This window comes from Bidens hawaiensis, unplaced genomic scaffold (genome assembly GCF_021521415.1).
Source record: "Bidens hawaiensis isolate Kalapana, Puna unplaced genomic scaffold, B.hawaiensis_p1.1 tig00039591_1, whole genome shotgun sequence".
NCBI lineage: Eukaryota > Viridiplantae > Streptophyta > Magnoliopsida > Asterales > Asteraceae > Bidens > Bidens hawaiensis.
Window position 1 is genome coordinate 46,618 of NW_027496972.1, and position 17,360 is coordinate 63,977.

Consider the following 17,360-nt stretch of genomic DNA (forward strand, 5'->3'; position numbering starts at 1 on the left):
GTAATATATAAATCAAATGAACAAAGACATGGACGAAAACAATAATTTACTTTTTATTTTAAAATAAATTACATGTCTCACATTACTTTCAAGATGCAACCAGGAAGTTTGGTTTTTTTTTTCCTTCTGTTTTTTCCTTGTAAACCTTTGCAAATTTGAACATACTGATTACATAATCAATTATATTAAAAGAATAGAAGACTAAATAGGTATGATTCCATTAAAATTACAATTTAAAAGTACAAAACGAAAGAAAAAAGAATTTTCAAAATAACACATTACTAAAGAATCAAACAATATAGGCCATATAGTACTTTCTGATATCCTTCTTATTGAGCTTCAATCTTGATCTTTTAAATCTGTAGCCAAATAACACATTTAATTAGCGCCAAACAAATGCTTTAAACACAAATTTTACACATAAATTAAAGACGCATATGTACTCATCCAAACCCTGGTTGGAGATTCTTTTAGCTTAGGAATGTGTTTAGTTTCAATGAATTGTAGGTTTCAATACTAAAACTGCTTTATGAGATTCAGAGGGAAAAGAAAGGGAGCATACCTTGTTTAAGACTGTGTGGACGAAGCCCTTCACGTTCAATATAAGTTGGTCGTATTCTGGCAACTCCGAGAAGAGATAGAAACCATGAAACGTATTTGGGTAGTCCACCAAATATGTTTCTTTCCCAGATTTCTTGAGCCAGTGGTGGTACCTTAGTTGCTAGTCGCAGAATATCAAACCCAGTCACAACAACCAAGGTGGGTGGCAAATCAATTTTGGATATGTCGACAGCATTGGGTCCGCTAACATTGATGATAGGATGGTCACGGTTGTAGGGTTCATCAAGCGGCATGAATGCGTTCCATAACCAATCTGTCCGCTTCAATGACAGGATAGGTACCGACTCATCCAGCCTTATCTCTGAGTCTGTCCGCTTCTCTCCACCAAAGAATGGTTGGATCGCCACCAGGCCAATTACCTTCAAAACCCATTATGTTAATTAGTTGCATAATCGTTTAAAAGGAACATCTAAGTAGTTATATACAAAGTCAGTGTTGTATGTAGGGACTTATAACCGTACCTGAAGTTGTTGAAAGTTGAGTTGGGAGGCTCTTTGAGCAACATGATAACATAATGTTAATTAGTTGCATAATCATTTAAAAGGAACATCTAAGTAGTTATATACTAAAATTAATGAAAATCGTTTTGAAAAGGAAAAGGCAAGTACATCTGGTAAATATGTACCGCCTCGTAGAAACAATTTTTATCAATCTACTAATCAATATTATCAACCTCAACTGTACAATCAATTTGATAATAGCTACTATGGTTATTATCCACAAGATTATGTTAACTCTTTCTATACAAATGTTTTTGATGATCGGGGTCATCGATCTGACAGCTTGTTTGTTCCTGTACAACCATCTCCCTATTCGCCACAACCCATGTATTATCATTCTGACGGTTTCTATAGGGAAGATAGAAGAAAGTTGTGTTTTGTGTGTGGTAACCCTTCTCACCTTGCAAGACATTGCAAGAACTGGCATGATATGAAAAGGAAAACGAACAGTCGGTTTAATCAATTCAGATCCAGAGCTAAACCAAGCTCAAGGAATAGAAATGATCAACCTGACAGTTCTGCCATTGAAATGGACGTGAGATCCAAAAATAAAAGAAATGACAAACCTCCTTTTTGGGTAACCAAGAAGGAAATAGCAAAAAGGAATTCAAAGACTGAAAAGTCTAAGAATTCATCAAAAAGAAAGCATAAAAGAAATCCAAAGATTGAAATATCTGAGGATGTTGTTTTAAAACCAAGAAGGAGCCAGTCTCAAAAATCTTTTAAAACAGGACACGTGCTCGGGCATAGAATCCTAAAGACTATTCTTCTGATTCTGACACGTCCCACAACTTTATAAACAACAATGAGAAAAGGACACTTGACCCTCCCGAGACAATTAAGTCTCAGGAACCTATATCTAATTAAACTGCTAATGTGTAGGGTCAGCCAAGACGTTCGGTAAATAGTATATGGTATTTAGATAGCGGCTGTACCAGACACATGACAGGAGACGAATCCTTGCTGTTTGACATTAAACCGTTCGATGGCGGATACGTTTCTTTTGCTGGAGATATGGGTGGAAATATTTCAAAACAAGGAAAAGTGTCAAATGGAGTCCTGACATTTGAAGATGTCAACTTGGTGGAACAATTAAACCACAATCTTCTCAGCGTTTCTCAGATCTGCGACAAACAGTTATCCACACTGTTCACCGAAAATGAATGCTTGATTCTAAAACCATGTTTTAAGGTCCCGGAAGAATGGATTATGATGCGTACTCCGAGGCACACTGACTCTTATGTAATAGACATGAATAGTTCTTACTCACATAAAGCTGCCTCTTGTTTGTTATCTAAGGCCTCGGAGAATGATTCATCTCTATGGCATCGTCGTCTAGGTCATGTTAATTTTAAGAATCTAAACAAATTGGTTAAATGGGAACACGTGAGGGGATTGCCTGTTAAATCCTTCTCTTGCATTGAAAAATGTCTTTCATGCGCTAAATGCAAGCAACACAAGCTCCCTCACAAACCCAAGACGATAAGTTCCATAGATTCCATTCTTCAACTGTTACACATGGATTTGTTTGGTCCTATTACTCCTATGGCAATCAGCCGAAAAGCCCATTGCCTTGTGATTACTGATAACTTTTCCCGTTTCAGCTGGACTTTCCTTTTAGGGCATAAGGATGAAACCGCATAATTTTTGATCAAGTTTATAACTTTGGTGGAAAGACAGACTGACAAGAAAGTGAAGTGTATACGAAGTGACAACGGAACTGAGTTCTGCAACAGATCTGTAGATGACTTCTGCAGCTCCAATGGAATAGAACGCCATTTCAGTGCACCTTACACTCCTCAACAAAATGGAGTTGCTGAAAGACGAAACCGAACACTGATTGAAGCTGCACGAACAATGTTGTCTGATTCCAAATTACCTCTGTTCTTTTGGGGTGAGGCCATCAACACGGCGTGCTTCATCCAAAACCGTGTGATTATCAACAAGCGTCGGAAGAAGACTCCGTATGAAGTTTACTACAAAAGAAAGCCGCTGGTCAACTACTTCAAAACCTTTGGATGTCCTTGCACTTTACTCCATACTGGTGCTCAGCATGATCCTAAGTTTGCTGAAAATGCTGATGAGTGTTATTATGTTGGGTATGCATCCAACAAAACTGCTTATCGAGTCTACAATAAGAAAACAAAGCTGATCTTGGAATCCTACAATGTTGACTGGCAAGAGCAAAATCCTACTGACGCTCACACGGGACCATATTGGTTGTTTGACTATGACAATCTGTTTAATCAATTTCGGGGCATGTCTATTCCACATCCTGCTAGTACCCAAGTTCCATATTCATCACAAGACCCTTTGTTAATGCAAACACTGGTCAACAGTTTTTCAGAAGTGGATTTGTCTGTCATGCCCCCATTGCCTGCTCCACCTGTTTTTCAACCTCCTCCTCAAGTAAAAAATCAAGTTGTTAATCAAGCTGCTCATCTAGCCACACCTCAACATGCTCCTCAAGCTGCATCACAAGCTGCTGTTTCGACTGAGATGGTGGTAGTTGAGGATGAATCTGATTCTGACTCAGATGATTCCTTCCAATCCGCTGACAATGTTGAACAACATCAGACTGAATCAGTTGCTGATCTTCATGTATCTCCAAGTGTGGTGGAATCTGTTGCCACACCTCCCTCTACAAATGAAACTGTTGAAATTGCTACTCATGTTGAACCTGCTACTGTTGATTCTGATAACACTTCTTCGACTCCAATCAACACAATCGTTGTTCCTTATGGTGAGGAACTTTGGGAAGAACTGATAAATCAAGAAAATAGAGTTGATCAAACCGACCCTGTTCAATCAACTGCTGATATTCTGGAAGGTGCACCTCGTATCTTCCATCCCGTTGACAATCTCACCGTAAACCTTCAATCCGAACCAGTAACCATTGTTGAAGACATCCCCCAGACACTCATTCACAGACGTCATCCATCTGAGAACATCATCGGTTCTCCATCTGCCGGCATCCAAAAAAGAAGTAAATCCGGTACTATTAACAGATGTTTGTTTGCTTGTTTTATTTCACAGGTTGAACCAAAGGACTACAGGATGGCCCTAAGGGAAAACTCGTGGGTTGAAGCAATGCAGGAAGAATTGTTACAATTTAAGAAGCTTCAAGTTTGGAGATTAGTCAAGATGCCTGCGAACAAGAAACCTATTGGTACCAAGTGGGTGTTTAGAAACAAGAAGGATGATAAAGGGGTTATTACAAGAAACAAGGCAAGACTAGTAGTTCAAGGTTTCTCTCAGCGTGAAGGCCTTGATTATGATGAAACTTATGCACCGGTGGCTAGGTTGGAAGCAATCCGTCTATTTCTAGCCTATGCCTCGTACATGAATTTCAAGGTCTATCAGATGGACGTAAAGACTGCATTTTTGTATGGAAAGGTCAAAGAGGAGATATATGTGAAGCAACCACCAGGTTTTGAGGATCCTGATCATCCAGACATACCGTCTTGACAAAGCTCTATATGGCCTGCACCAAGCACCTCGTGCATGGTACGCAACATTAGCAAACCACTTGCTTAAGAATGGCTACAGAAGGGGTGTTATCGATCAAACACTCTTCATCAAGAAGGTAAAGGATGATCAAATCCTCGTCCAAGTCTATGTTGATGACATTATCTTTTGATCTACTTCTGATAACTTGTGTAGAAAGTTCGCCGAGGTCATGCAGAATCGGTTTGAGATGAGTTCGTTGGGAGAAATGAGTTTCTTCTTGGGTCTTCAGGTTGAACAAAAGGACGATGGTATATTGATTCATCAAGAGAAATATGTTCGGGAAATTGTTCAAAAATTTGGGTTCAAAGACTCATCTCCCTTTCTCACTCCGATCGCTACCCGACCTGTGCTTGCTCCAGATCCATCAGGAACTCCTGTTGATCAACATCTTTATAGATCTATGATCGGCTCCCTGATGTATCTCACTACTAGCAGACCGGACATCATATTCCCTGTTTGTCAGTGTGCCAGATATCAGAGTAATCCAAAAGAGTCCCACTTAATTGCTGTTAAGCGAATCTTTCGGTACCTCAAAGGAAAGCCTTGCTTAGGTCTTTGGTATCCCAGAGACTCTCCTTTGGTACTTCACGCTTACACCGATAGCGATTATGCGGGATGCAATTTGGATCGAAAGTCAACATCGGGTGGATGTCAGTTCCTGGGTGACAGATTGATCTCCTGGCAATGTAAGAAACAAGTCACCGTGTCCACCTCCACTGCTGAAGCGGAATACATTGCTGCCTCTGCTTGCTGCTCTCAAGTCATTTGGATCCAACATCAGCTGTTGGATTAAGGTTTGAATTTCTCTAACACCCCGATTAAGTGTGACAATGATGCAGCTGTGTGTATGTGAAAAACCCAGTCCAGCACTCTAAGACAAAGCATATTGACATCCGAATTCATTTTATTCGTGATTGTTATGACCGGAAGCTTGTCAAAGTAGAACAGGTCAAAACTGATTACAACTTTGCCGACCTATTTACCAAAGCTTTTGATCGTGCCCGATTTTTGTTTCTCGTTGAGTCACTTGGCATGATCTCTTTTGAACAAACTTAAGCTTTTAAAATTAGTTTATTTTCAGTTTACTTTATTTTTACTTTTATCTTATTTTTACTTGATTTTTAATCTCAAAATTATTTTAATTTTATTTTATTTATCTTTCTTTTATTTATTTGCATTAAAAAGAAATTAAAAATTATTGTATTTTAATTCTTCTAGCTTAACTTTTCTTTTGTTCTAAGTTTTAAAATTTTATTTTAAACTTTGTTTTATTTTTTAAATCTTCTTTTTGAATTTCATTTTAATTTTTATTTTATCCTTTTGTATATAAAATTGTAAATAATTTTATTATGTCACAATTTTAGAGGGAGAAAATGAGTCTTAACTCACCAAAAAGATTTTACTTTTGTTAAGAAAATAAAAAATGAGTCTTAACTCACCAAAAAGATTTTACCTTTGTTAAGAAAATCAAAAATTTAAGTCACTTGACTTTCCAAAAAAATTTTATATTGTTTTATTTAAGAAAATCTGAAAATGTCTTAAAAGTATAATCTCTTGTTGAGAGGGAGCTCCTGCTTAGAGGGAGTCGGATACTACTAAAATATAAGAAAATTTTAAGAAATTGATCCGCCCTTTGGAAAATGATAGAAAATTGTCTTAGGTGATCCTAGCACATGAAAAGAGTAGATCAAAAGGCAACAAGATTATTGATTGATGTGTAGATAGACTTAACAAATGAGTAAGTATCTTAGTGATATAAACTTAAATATATGCCTATGCTAGTGGATACACTCTTATGAAGCGGTTGCATACACGAGCCCGTTAGTGATTGGTCACAATAAAAATTATTTCTTGCTTCAGCTTCAAATATTAAAAATATCAAAAATTATTGAAAAAACAGAAAAACTGCAAAATACTCAAAAAGTATTCAAAATCAACAACAAAAATGTTGATTATTTTATCAAACAAAAGGGGTATATTAGAACCACGTAACGTGGGGCAAACAAGTAAGTCCTAAACACTTTATATGAAGGCGTAAGTCAACAAGGCTAGTAAGTCCATGGTTCAACCTTTACATATTGTTTGAAAGAAAAATTTGCAAAAAGTCTATGAAGCTCAAAATGTTTTGATCAATCATTAGGGGGTCGGAGTCGATTTGGGATGATACTGATGAACACAAAGTATGCCCGAGGTATGATGGAGTATGTAACATGTTGGATTAACAGGGTAACAAACAAGTATGTGCCTAACTAAACCTTGACGTATCACGGTGAAATCAAAATACTTGTTAAGTTTAAAGTGGACCAACATATCTTCAATCGACTTTGGGTTCTTGGCATAATAATATCCAAATAGAAGTGTGATCTAGGACACTATAGACAATATGATTTCATGTCGTGATCTTTCTCACAAAAAACAAGTATTAATAGCTTATTTTGTAAATTAATTAATATAATCTATATAATATTAATTTTTTTTCATCTAAATTTTTAAATTTTTAGCTCTTTAAGTTTTATTTTATTTTAAGTTTACATGTTAAAATTAATTTTACTTTTATTTATTTTTATTTTATTGTATCTTATTTTATTATAACTTTTAATTTTTATTTTATTTTTTTATATTTTATCTTATTTTATTTTCACTGCTTTATTGTTTTGATTGTAACTCTTAATTTAGTTTAAGTTTTTGTTTTCCCATTTTGTAAATCTTTAAATTTTAAATCTTATTTTTCGTCAAACTTATCTTAATTTTTTTAATGAATGTTTTTAACTTTATTTTCAGTTTAGTTTAAAAGGTTTTGTGAAAACAGGTTTTAAACTTACAACGAGGTCCATCATGCAAAGTTTGTTAAGTTTATGCCGACAAAAATATTTATTGTATATATATAGGATGTGCTTGGATTTGGTGGGTAAATATTTTGTGGGTTTTAAAATGAAAACATTTTCAAAGTTCGGGGGTCGGGAGTGAAAAATTCAGTTAAAACTCGAGACACTTTTTGACGCGAAATGGGTTGACACTATAAAAAGGTTTCATAAATTATTTTCATTTTCTTTCTAAACCCTATCCTCATTCTCTCTACTGTTCTCCCTCATCCACGGCCGCCCCCCTTTCTCTCAAAACCCTAACCGGATCACTAAACATCAATTAAGACACAGATCCGTTGCTTCTTGTTCACTTTTAATCTTTTAACATCATGAATGAGTTTCTTACATCGTTTTCTATTTGTTTCTGGGACGTGAATAGTGCGGCACTATTCATCATCAATTGGTCATCTAATTGTTGTTCTTCTTGAAAGTTGATGATTGATTGTGAATGTCGATGTGTTTCAGAGTGTTTTGGTGAAGCTAATTGAGTTTTTAATTGTTGTTTGTATAGTTTTCCTATTTCATTGGTTTTCGGTTTTGGATAGGGTTCTATGAACCCAGATTTATGGTGTTACTGATGGTTGTTTATGATTTTTTTAATTGCTCTTTGATATCTCAGATGATTGTTAAGGTTTATATTTGAAGTGGGTTAGGTGTATTCGATTATTTCAGGTTTAGATTACTTCATGGCATTCAATCACATTGGGTGCCTTCATTTACTTTGGATCACTTTGTCTTATATTTGATTACTTTCTGGCTATTTAGATTACTTTTATACAATCAAATTTTCGATTACTTTTGGAGTTGAAATGATAAATTGGTCAAGTACAAAGTGATCTAAATTTTCAAATGGTCTTGTGTAAATTGGTAAGTATAAAGTCATCTAAATTTTCAAATGGTCTTGTGAAAATTCTTTACAAAGTCATCCTTTTGAAAAAGGCATCCAAATCCAAAACCCATCAAAATTTATAACCCATGCAAAACCCATCAAAATCCAAAACCCATCGAATTTCAAACCCATCCAAAACCCATCGATTTACAAACTCATCGATTTTCAAACCCATTGACTTTTAAAACCCATCGATTTTCAAAAACCCACTGGTTTTCAAACCCATCGATTTTCAAAAAAAAAAAACCATCGATTTTCAAACCATCGATTTTCAAAAACCCATTGGTTTACAAAAAACCATTGATTTTCAAAACTCATAGTTTTTTTTAATCCCATCGGTTTTTGAAATCCCATCGGTCTTGAAATCCCATCGTTTTTTTTAAATCCCATCGTTTTTGAAATCCCATCGGTTTTGAAATTCCATCCTTTTTAAAAACCCATCCTTTTTATATCCCATCCTTTTTGTGAAAATTGGCTAAGTACAAAGTAATCTAAGTATTCAAAATGAACTTGTGAAAATTCTAAGTTCAAGGTAATCTAATTCACTTGCTTACAAATTTAATGATCTTCAAAATGATAAGTATTTGTACTCAAAGGAGTCGTATTTAAATGTTTTGAATAGAATACCTTTAACTTAGAAATTTTCCTCAAACTTCATCTCATTAGAATACTTTATACTTAGAAAATTTTCTAGTCTTGAGTCATTTTTGTAAATATTCTTTGTATAGTTCATTTTGTTTAATCATTGTACATAGTTTGCGTTTATCAAAACCCAATTAACACTACTAATGATTTCTTTTATGCATACAGAGTCATAGCAGATCTTGTTCATTAGAGGTCCCGAAAAGAAGGAAGTTCAAAGTTTTTATCTCAATGATCAAGGGTTTACGAGGTGATGACGGTGAGGATGAATATAATGAGGACGATGATGACGAGTCAAATGGTGATGACAAGGAGGATTATGAAGAAAATGATGACGAGGACGATGACCACGAGTATGACAGTCATGATGAACCTCATGGTGGTGGAAATGGAGATGACAGTGGTGATAGTAATGATAGTGGTAATGGTAATGGAAGTAATAGTGGTAGTGGTGATGCCACTGGAAATAAGACGGCTGATGCTAAGCTGTCAAAGGAGGCTGAGAAAATGAGGGAAACGGAAGCTGCGGTGGAGGCCGAGCTCGCCTTTTTATTTAACGTTTGTTCTTTTGCAGGTACCATTCCTTCAGTTCAGAAAGCCGGTGAAGAAAATAAAGATGATGATGACGACATCAACTGTTCTCTTGAACCCGACACACCACCAACTGGGAGAATGTTGAGCCAATTGTTGACATGCATGTTGTCGCTCCTGTTGCTGCTCCTGCTAAAAGTCGGTCAAGAAGAATAATCAAATACTACAGCATGAGCATATTGGGAAGCATGCAAACAAGGTCAAAGTCAACAACAAAATCGGCGATGTCATCATGCATTGCACTCGCAGTCACGAGCTCACGTTCTTTGATGAGCATGAATTTGCTGGACTTGGACTCCGCAACCCGAGGAAACTCATATAGTCACCCCTTTGCACAGTCAAAGATGTCCGTCATGACAACACAGACTCCATCATTGGAAAGTTCAACAAGTTTGTCAGATTTCTTGTTCAAAATCAACCTTTTGAAGAAGATCCAGATAGTGTTTTTGACTATGAGTCCAAATGCGAGTGGTGAGAAGAAAATAAAGCAAATAACAAAGACTAGAGGGAGATTGTAAGGCCCAGTTTTGTTATTAAGTCTTTCGTATTTGTAACTCGTATTAGTTTACATTTTGTCTATTTACGGTTGTATGTTTTGTGCCCGAGGCCTCATGTAATTGGTGCCTATTGGGCTTGTTAGTAATGAGATGGGTGAATAACATACTCACATATATAATGTGTGTGTATGGAATACACCAACCAACCTTTGCACAAATAATTATCCAAGTCCCTAAAACTCTCTCAACTCCTCACCCTCCTTCCAAGTTTCGGTTTTCTCTTACACACATACAAGATCCGAGATCTCGGTCCAACTAGTTGTTTCCGCCAACTAGTTGTGAGGTTGATCCAAGAACGACTAGTACTTAGTTTGTTTTGTTGTTTGATCCGGTCACGGGACCTACAAGGTGTAGCCAAAATTGGTGTAAAGCTCAACACTAAATCTAAGAGATGATGATAGTCCAAGGTAATATTATGAAAATCACCAAAGAAGGTTTACCATATATATCCCATTTATTAAACTGTTGATGAAGCTCTTAAGTCTTATACGTGTTCCATCTTATTACTCCATCTAAAACGTCGAGTATGTATGTACAAACATATATTTGTGGTTTAAACTTCACCAACTAACAAAACAAATTAAATTATTATCTTAGTATTTGTAAATATTAATATTTCCCCATATGTTCTATTTAGTTTTTAAGTTTTAAAGTTAATTTAATGATATGCATTATGGTGGTAATAAGTTTTAAGTAATATATAAATCAAATGAACAAAGACATGGACGAAAGCACTAATTTACTTTTTATTTTAAAATAAATTGCACGTCTCACATTACTTTCAAGATGCTACCAGGAAATTTTGTTTTTTTTTCCTTCCGTTTTTTCCTTTTAAAATTTTGCGAATTTGAACGTACTAATTACATAATCAATTATATTAAAAGAATAGAAGAGTAAATAGGTATGATTCTATTAAAATTACAATATAAAAATACAAAACAAAAGAAAAAAGAATTTTCAAAATAACAAAAGACTGAAGATATTTAAACTGAACTTTATAAAGAATCAAACAATATAGGCTATATAGTTCTTTCTGATATCCTTCTTATTGAACTTCAATCTTGATCTTTTAAATCTGTAGCCAAATAACACATTTAATTAGCGCCAAACAAATGCTTTAAACACAAATTTTACACATAAATTAAAGACGCATATGCACTCATCCATTCAGGGTTGGAGATTCTTTTAGCTTAGACATGTGTTTAGTTTCAATGAATTGTAGGTTTCAATACTAAAACTACTTTATGAAATTCAGAGGGAAAAGAAAAGGAGCATACCTTGTTTAAGACTGTGTGGACGAAGCCCTTCACGTTCAATATAAGTTGGTCGTATTCTGGCAACTCCGAGAAGAGATAGAAACCATGAAACGTATTCGGGTAGTCCACCAAATATGTTTCTTTCCCAGATTTCTTGAGCCAGTGGTGGTACCTTAGTTGCCAGTCGCGCAGAATATCAAACCCGGTCACAACAACCAAGGTGGGTGGCAAATCAATTTTGGATATGTCGACAGCATTGGGTCCGCTGACATTGATGATAGGATGGTCACGGTTGTAGGGTTCATCAAGCGGCATGAATGCGTTCCATAACCAATCTGTCCGCTTCAATGACAGGATAGGCACCGACTCATCCAGCCTTATCTCCGAATCTGTCCGCTTCTCTCCACCAAAGAATGGTTGGATCGCCACCAGGCCAATTACCTTCAAAACCCATTATGTTAATTAGTGGCATAATAAACGTTTAAAAGGAACATCTAAGTAGTTATATACTAAGTCAGTGTTGTATGTAGGGACTTATAACCGTACCTGAAGTTGTTGAAAGTTTAGTTGGGAGGCTCTTTGAGCAACATGATGCGTCATGTTTCCACCAGCGCTATCACCGGCAAGAAAGCAACGTGAAATATCTGCGTTCTCCGGTAACCATTTTGTTCTGTTTTCTTTAATGTCAAGAAACTTCAACACGTCAATCCCGTATTCATGTTGCGTAGGGTGTCGATGCTCTGGTGCAAGGGGATAATCAACAGAAACAACTACGGCAGGCAAATCTCTTGCAAACCTCCCGCAGAGATCGTCGTACCTCGCGTTGGGGGAGAAGACAGCGTAACCTCCACCGTGAAAGAACACCATCACCGGAAGACCTTCTAAGGCATACTGTATGGGGACATATACACGGAAGGATAGCTTGCGAATTGGATCCACCACCACATCGTATGTCTTGACACCGTTGATGGGTTTGGATGACGCTGAGGTCCGCGGATCTACCAGGCTGAGAAGACGGCGGTTAACTGTTCCGTCTTTCCGGGCCAATTGGTTGATCATAATGTCGACTGCCCATAGTGAAATTCGTGTTTTCCAAGGCAAGGACATAGATGTTGAAGTTTTGGCTCCAAATTCCATTGAATGATATGAGAAATAGAGAGATTAATTGAATTCAGGGTGTGAGTAAACTGATCAAAATCCTTATATTTATAGTGCAAAATAAAGGAGGTTATGTCACACCAAGTTTGATTATTCTCAGTCAGATAATGTTTGTTTAATTATAGTCATGCTTAACTTTAACCTATTGGCGTTGTCTGATTATTCGGTCAGTCAAAAAAGTTTCATTATTCTCTGTCAAACAAAGCAATTATAATAAAATCATTTGTCCAAAAAAGGAAACCAGCAAGATAAATAAACGAAGCTTCCCAATCTTTGAATTTATTTAGGACACTTCATATTATTTGGACGTAACATAAGCTACTAAACGATCCTTTCACCTCATTTATCTGCAAACAACGATCTTTTCTTAACAAGAGTCGCTTATACTCCGTGTACTATTAGTATATTTTCGTCTCGAGTTTGATAATTATTTAATAACTAGTTTTTTACATGGCACAACAGCTAGCAAAACACCAGTGTTGGTAAAACCTCAGCGTTACGACAGTGAGACGCGAATTCGGTTTTATCGGTTACGTTTGTTATGGTATAGACACCGTTGGTAAAATTTGACGTTAGAATCCAAAAAAATTAATATATCAAATTAACAGATAAAAAAATTAACAAAACAAACAAAATATTTAAAACGATGTTTATTTGGTATGCAAAGCCCGGTTTATTTAAATATTTAAACAAAATATTTAAAACGATATTTTTATGCGATAAAATTCAAGGGTTGTCGATCCTTGACATTGATTCAGGGGGTAACACTACTAGAAACCTAGGCAAATGCTACCAAAACTTGCAAACGAAATATATGGTTGCCAATTTTGCGACCGTTTTGCAACCAAAATGAAAACGATAGCAAAACTAGCCACCGAAATCCAAGCGGTTGCAAAATTAGCTACCAAAAAAGATGCGGTGGCAAGACAGTTACAAATCTAGCAACCGAACAATTATCCAGTACCAAAGCGGCGGCAACACAAATACAAATCAATAGTAGCTACTTGCTACAACAGCTAAGCGGTCGGAGTTTCCACAACTATTTATTTTCGGTTGCTGGGATTGGCAGGAAAGATGTATGAATTGTGATGGCTTTAGCGGTAGCAAAATGTAATCCATGTATTAAAAACTTTGCTGGGTGTATCATATTAAAGCGTTAACGTTGTCGGTCATCTAATCAGCGAAGCAAAATAAACCCCAAATCACAAATCTCTTATGAAAAAACCCCAAATCTCCACCGAACTATCACCATCAACCCCAAATCTCTTATTAACAAACCCAAGGCCCCAACTCCAAATCCACCGCAATAATGGTTGCAAGATTTGCACCGTAACTGTGATAGCAGGATTTGCACCCGCAACATTGGTAGCAAGATTTCCAACTGCACCAGTAGTGATCGCAAAAACCTAATAGCGGTCGCAAAATGGTCACAATAGAGCAATAGCGACCTGCGTTTTTCCGATCACTTTTTTGGTAGCAAAACGGTTGCTACAGGGCAATTGCGGCCGTTTTGTGACCAGAAAGACCGTCGCAATTGCATTGTTTTCTAGTAGTGTAACTCAACACGAATTCGGTTGGTTTCAGTTACGTTCATCAAGGTACTTAAGCTTAAAAATGAAAATAGAATATAAAAAAGAAGTTGGACCAATGGCCAATTGGGGGCGGGCATTGGTCGGTAAACTTGCGCATTGGTAAAACACGCTCGTTTTCGATCAGGTGGGTTGATGCGGCAAGTGTATGCAAATTCGGTTAGTTTCCATCTGCTTCCTTATGGTACCGTACTCAAACAAAAGCAATTGTCGTTTATTCGGTTCTATTACGTTAATTGTGATAACTGTACTAAATGAAACAAAAAAACTAAAAATAAAAAAAATACGCCACGTTGCGTTAGGTAGCTGGGAAATCCTAGCGTTGAAACACCGGCGTTGGTAAAACCCGAGCATTACTACGGTGTGTCGACGTGAATTCGGATAGTACCGGTTCCATTCGTTATGGTATAGTGTTGATGCATGTTTGTAACAGATGATCTTTTGTGTTTGTTAGAAATGAGAGCAACGGCCAAAGGGGAGTCTGTTGGTGCATTTTGTGACCGTCGCTATGCAATTCTGACCAGCGGAGACGAAGTGGTGAAGTTAGAACAACTTCACCATAGGCGAAGTTAGAACAACTTCGCCTACAGGCCCAGGCCCAAGCCCGCGAAGTTGGTTATCTATATATATGTGTCTCTTGTTTAGGGTTTTGTATCCAGAAAAACTGAGAGTATTTGTGTAGTTGTCATTGTTTAAAGAGAAACATCTAGAGAGTGTCGTGTGGGCAGACCCGAGGTAGAGCTCACCTCGGGTCGGCCGTGTTTTTTGTTTTTGTTCGGTATTTAACGTGTTATGGTTATATAAAGGATCTGCATATTCGTTTTATCCCATTCGTGTGTTTGTTTATGTGTAATCGTATTCTTCGTCTCCTACACCATTAAACGAGTCTAGGAGGATTCCGCACTCCTAGACCTCGTGCGGATCTCGTAACGATCAGCGACGCCCCCGGGGGACTTACATATAGAAACTGTTGTTAAAACCTAAAAATATAATCGTGTCTGAAGTGCTTTAAAGAAGACTAGAGCGTGACAAATTGCGGTTGAACCCAAAAATGAACTGACACAACAGTCAAAAGGCAAAGGAAGCACACAAGTCGGCTTAAGAAAGTCAACAAAAGAGAATTAGATGTCGACCCTCCCGCATATGATGTTTCTATAATTTGTTGCTGCCGATCCTTCCTAGAAAATCATATTGAAGTTCAAGCCTTCAAGGTCGAAAAATAAAGAATTGTTCAAGATCCCATCTCGTTCAAGCTCTTGGATCAAGAAAAGTACTAGATTTCAAGAAATAAAGACGGAGCAAGGAACTTGGTGAAGGTTCCTAGACATACTAAATCTTAGAGGGAGATTGTAGGGCTAATATTCTATATTAGTATTAGAATTTTGTATATCTTTATATTTGCTATTATTCAGTGTATTACGTACCTTGGTACATTTATTTTGTTCGGTAAAAGCCCAATGGGAAAGCCCACTTGGGCCCATGTAATGACCTAGATATGGAGTATATATACTAACTTATACTTCATATTCTAGTCAACGACCCTTGGAAATAAAATGCCTACTTAAACAACCTCTCTTACTTTCTCTCTTTTCTCTCTTTTTGTTTTTCAAGACTAAGATCCGAGATCCGAGTGTTGTTAGTGATTTCCGCTAGCTAACAACACGGATTGATCCGAGTAAAGTTGTTAGATCCATATAGAGTATCTACAGTTATGAAGTTAAAATTGCTTTCTTTTAAACAAAAATTAAGTCATGAGGTTTTCATAAAAATTATAATAGACAACCTCATGTTGGAATTTTTATAAGCATCCTTCAAATAGTTAGAAAACAATATTCCCAAAAGAACACAAAATAATAAACAAAAAAGTATGGTCAAAGGTCCCCCAAATTAACAAAACAGTAGAAATAATTCAATAACCAAACTGAAAATAAATCTAATTATGCTCAATATCCAAAAAACACTAAAAGTGACTATTGACCAGTTTGAGCTATTTGAATATTTTCCTTGTAACATCAAAATTAAATCTTTTGTTAATACATAACCATTAGACGTAAAACGTAACCCACATTGACCCATTCACAGGTACATTATAGGAAAGGCAAATATTACCTTGGATAAACTTAGCTAGCAGAAACACTTCAATGGCGTTCCTAATGAATTTGTGCATCAACAAACATTCTGCAAAATTGGGTAAATGGGCTAGTCACCTGCATTTTCAAAAATAATGCATCAAAAGGTTTAATAATCAGCATAAGCATTAAAATTCAAAACATAACTGAAAAGCCCCGAAACGAAATAGGTTTTCGAATTTGGTTTTAGGGGAAAATGAGATTTTAATGACTGTTCTTCCCTACTTTGCTTTTCTTTTTTCATGAGTTGTGTTTGACATGGAATATGAAGAAATGGGTTACATAGATGACTCATGATGATTTTCCAACGACTGTTCTTCCGTCCACCGTTAGTTTTGAGCCAAATATCCTTGCTCGTTTGAATGATTTTTGGATGCAACTTCATCTTCTTGACCTTGGCTTAAGACGATGAAGGTAGGGTTTCAAAAGAACGAGAAAGGGAAAAAATATAAACTTGGAGAAAGAGGCTATAAGATGTTTTACATCTGGTTAGGGTTTGATTTTGAATTTTGAAAGCTTTAGTGGACCGCCATTTCTCAAAGATGCATTAAGACTTGTACAGGATGCTTTATATGTTATACAACTCTTAATTTCAATACACTCTCTCTCGCTTAAATGTATTATATATAGTAATATATATATATATATATAGTAATGTGTATATATAGGGTAGAATTAATGTAAAAAACAATAGTTTCATGAGAAACATAAGAATAAATGTACACCCTTGGATCTAGGATCTAGTGATTGAGATTGAAAGTTTCTAAAAGTTGTATAGTTTGTATTTACATGTTATAGTGTCTTATTTAGTTGGTGTACCTTATTTTAAAGTCTTCTCACACTTCTCACAAAACAATTATTTTTTAGTTGAACCCTTATATATATATATAGAGAGAGAGAGAAAAGGGTTCAAATAAAAATAACGAGTTTCCCAGGAAAGGTAAGAACCAACAAATTTTAGACATATGACATTACAAATTATGGTGAAAGAACAATTCTAGGAAACTATGTCAGGTATTGGTAATTTTAAATCTCAACCATTGATTAACATGAT

General features: G+C 36.2%; 1 pseudogene across 1 annotated transcript; it reads right to left on the reverse strand.

Moving 5' to 3' along the window:
- Positions 1-11,382: 11,382 nt before the first annotated feature.
- Positions 11,383-12,735, reverse strand: LOC143591369 (putative carboxylesterase 18 pseudogene; annotated as a pseudogene). Its single transcript, XR_013145655.1, has 2 exons — positions 11,977-12,735; positions 11,383-11,871 (listed from the first exon to the last, which is right to left on the reverse strand). The product of XR_013145655.1 is annotated as a putative carboxylesterase 18 pseudogene (transcript).
- Positions 12,736-17,360: the final 4,625 nt, after the last annotated feature.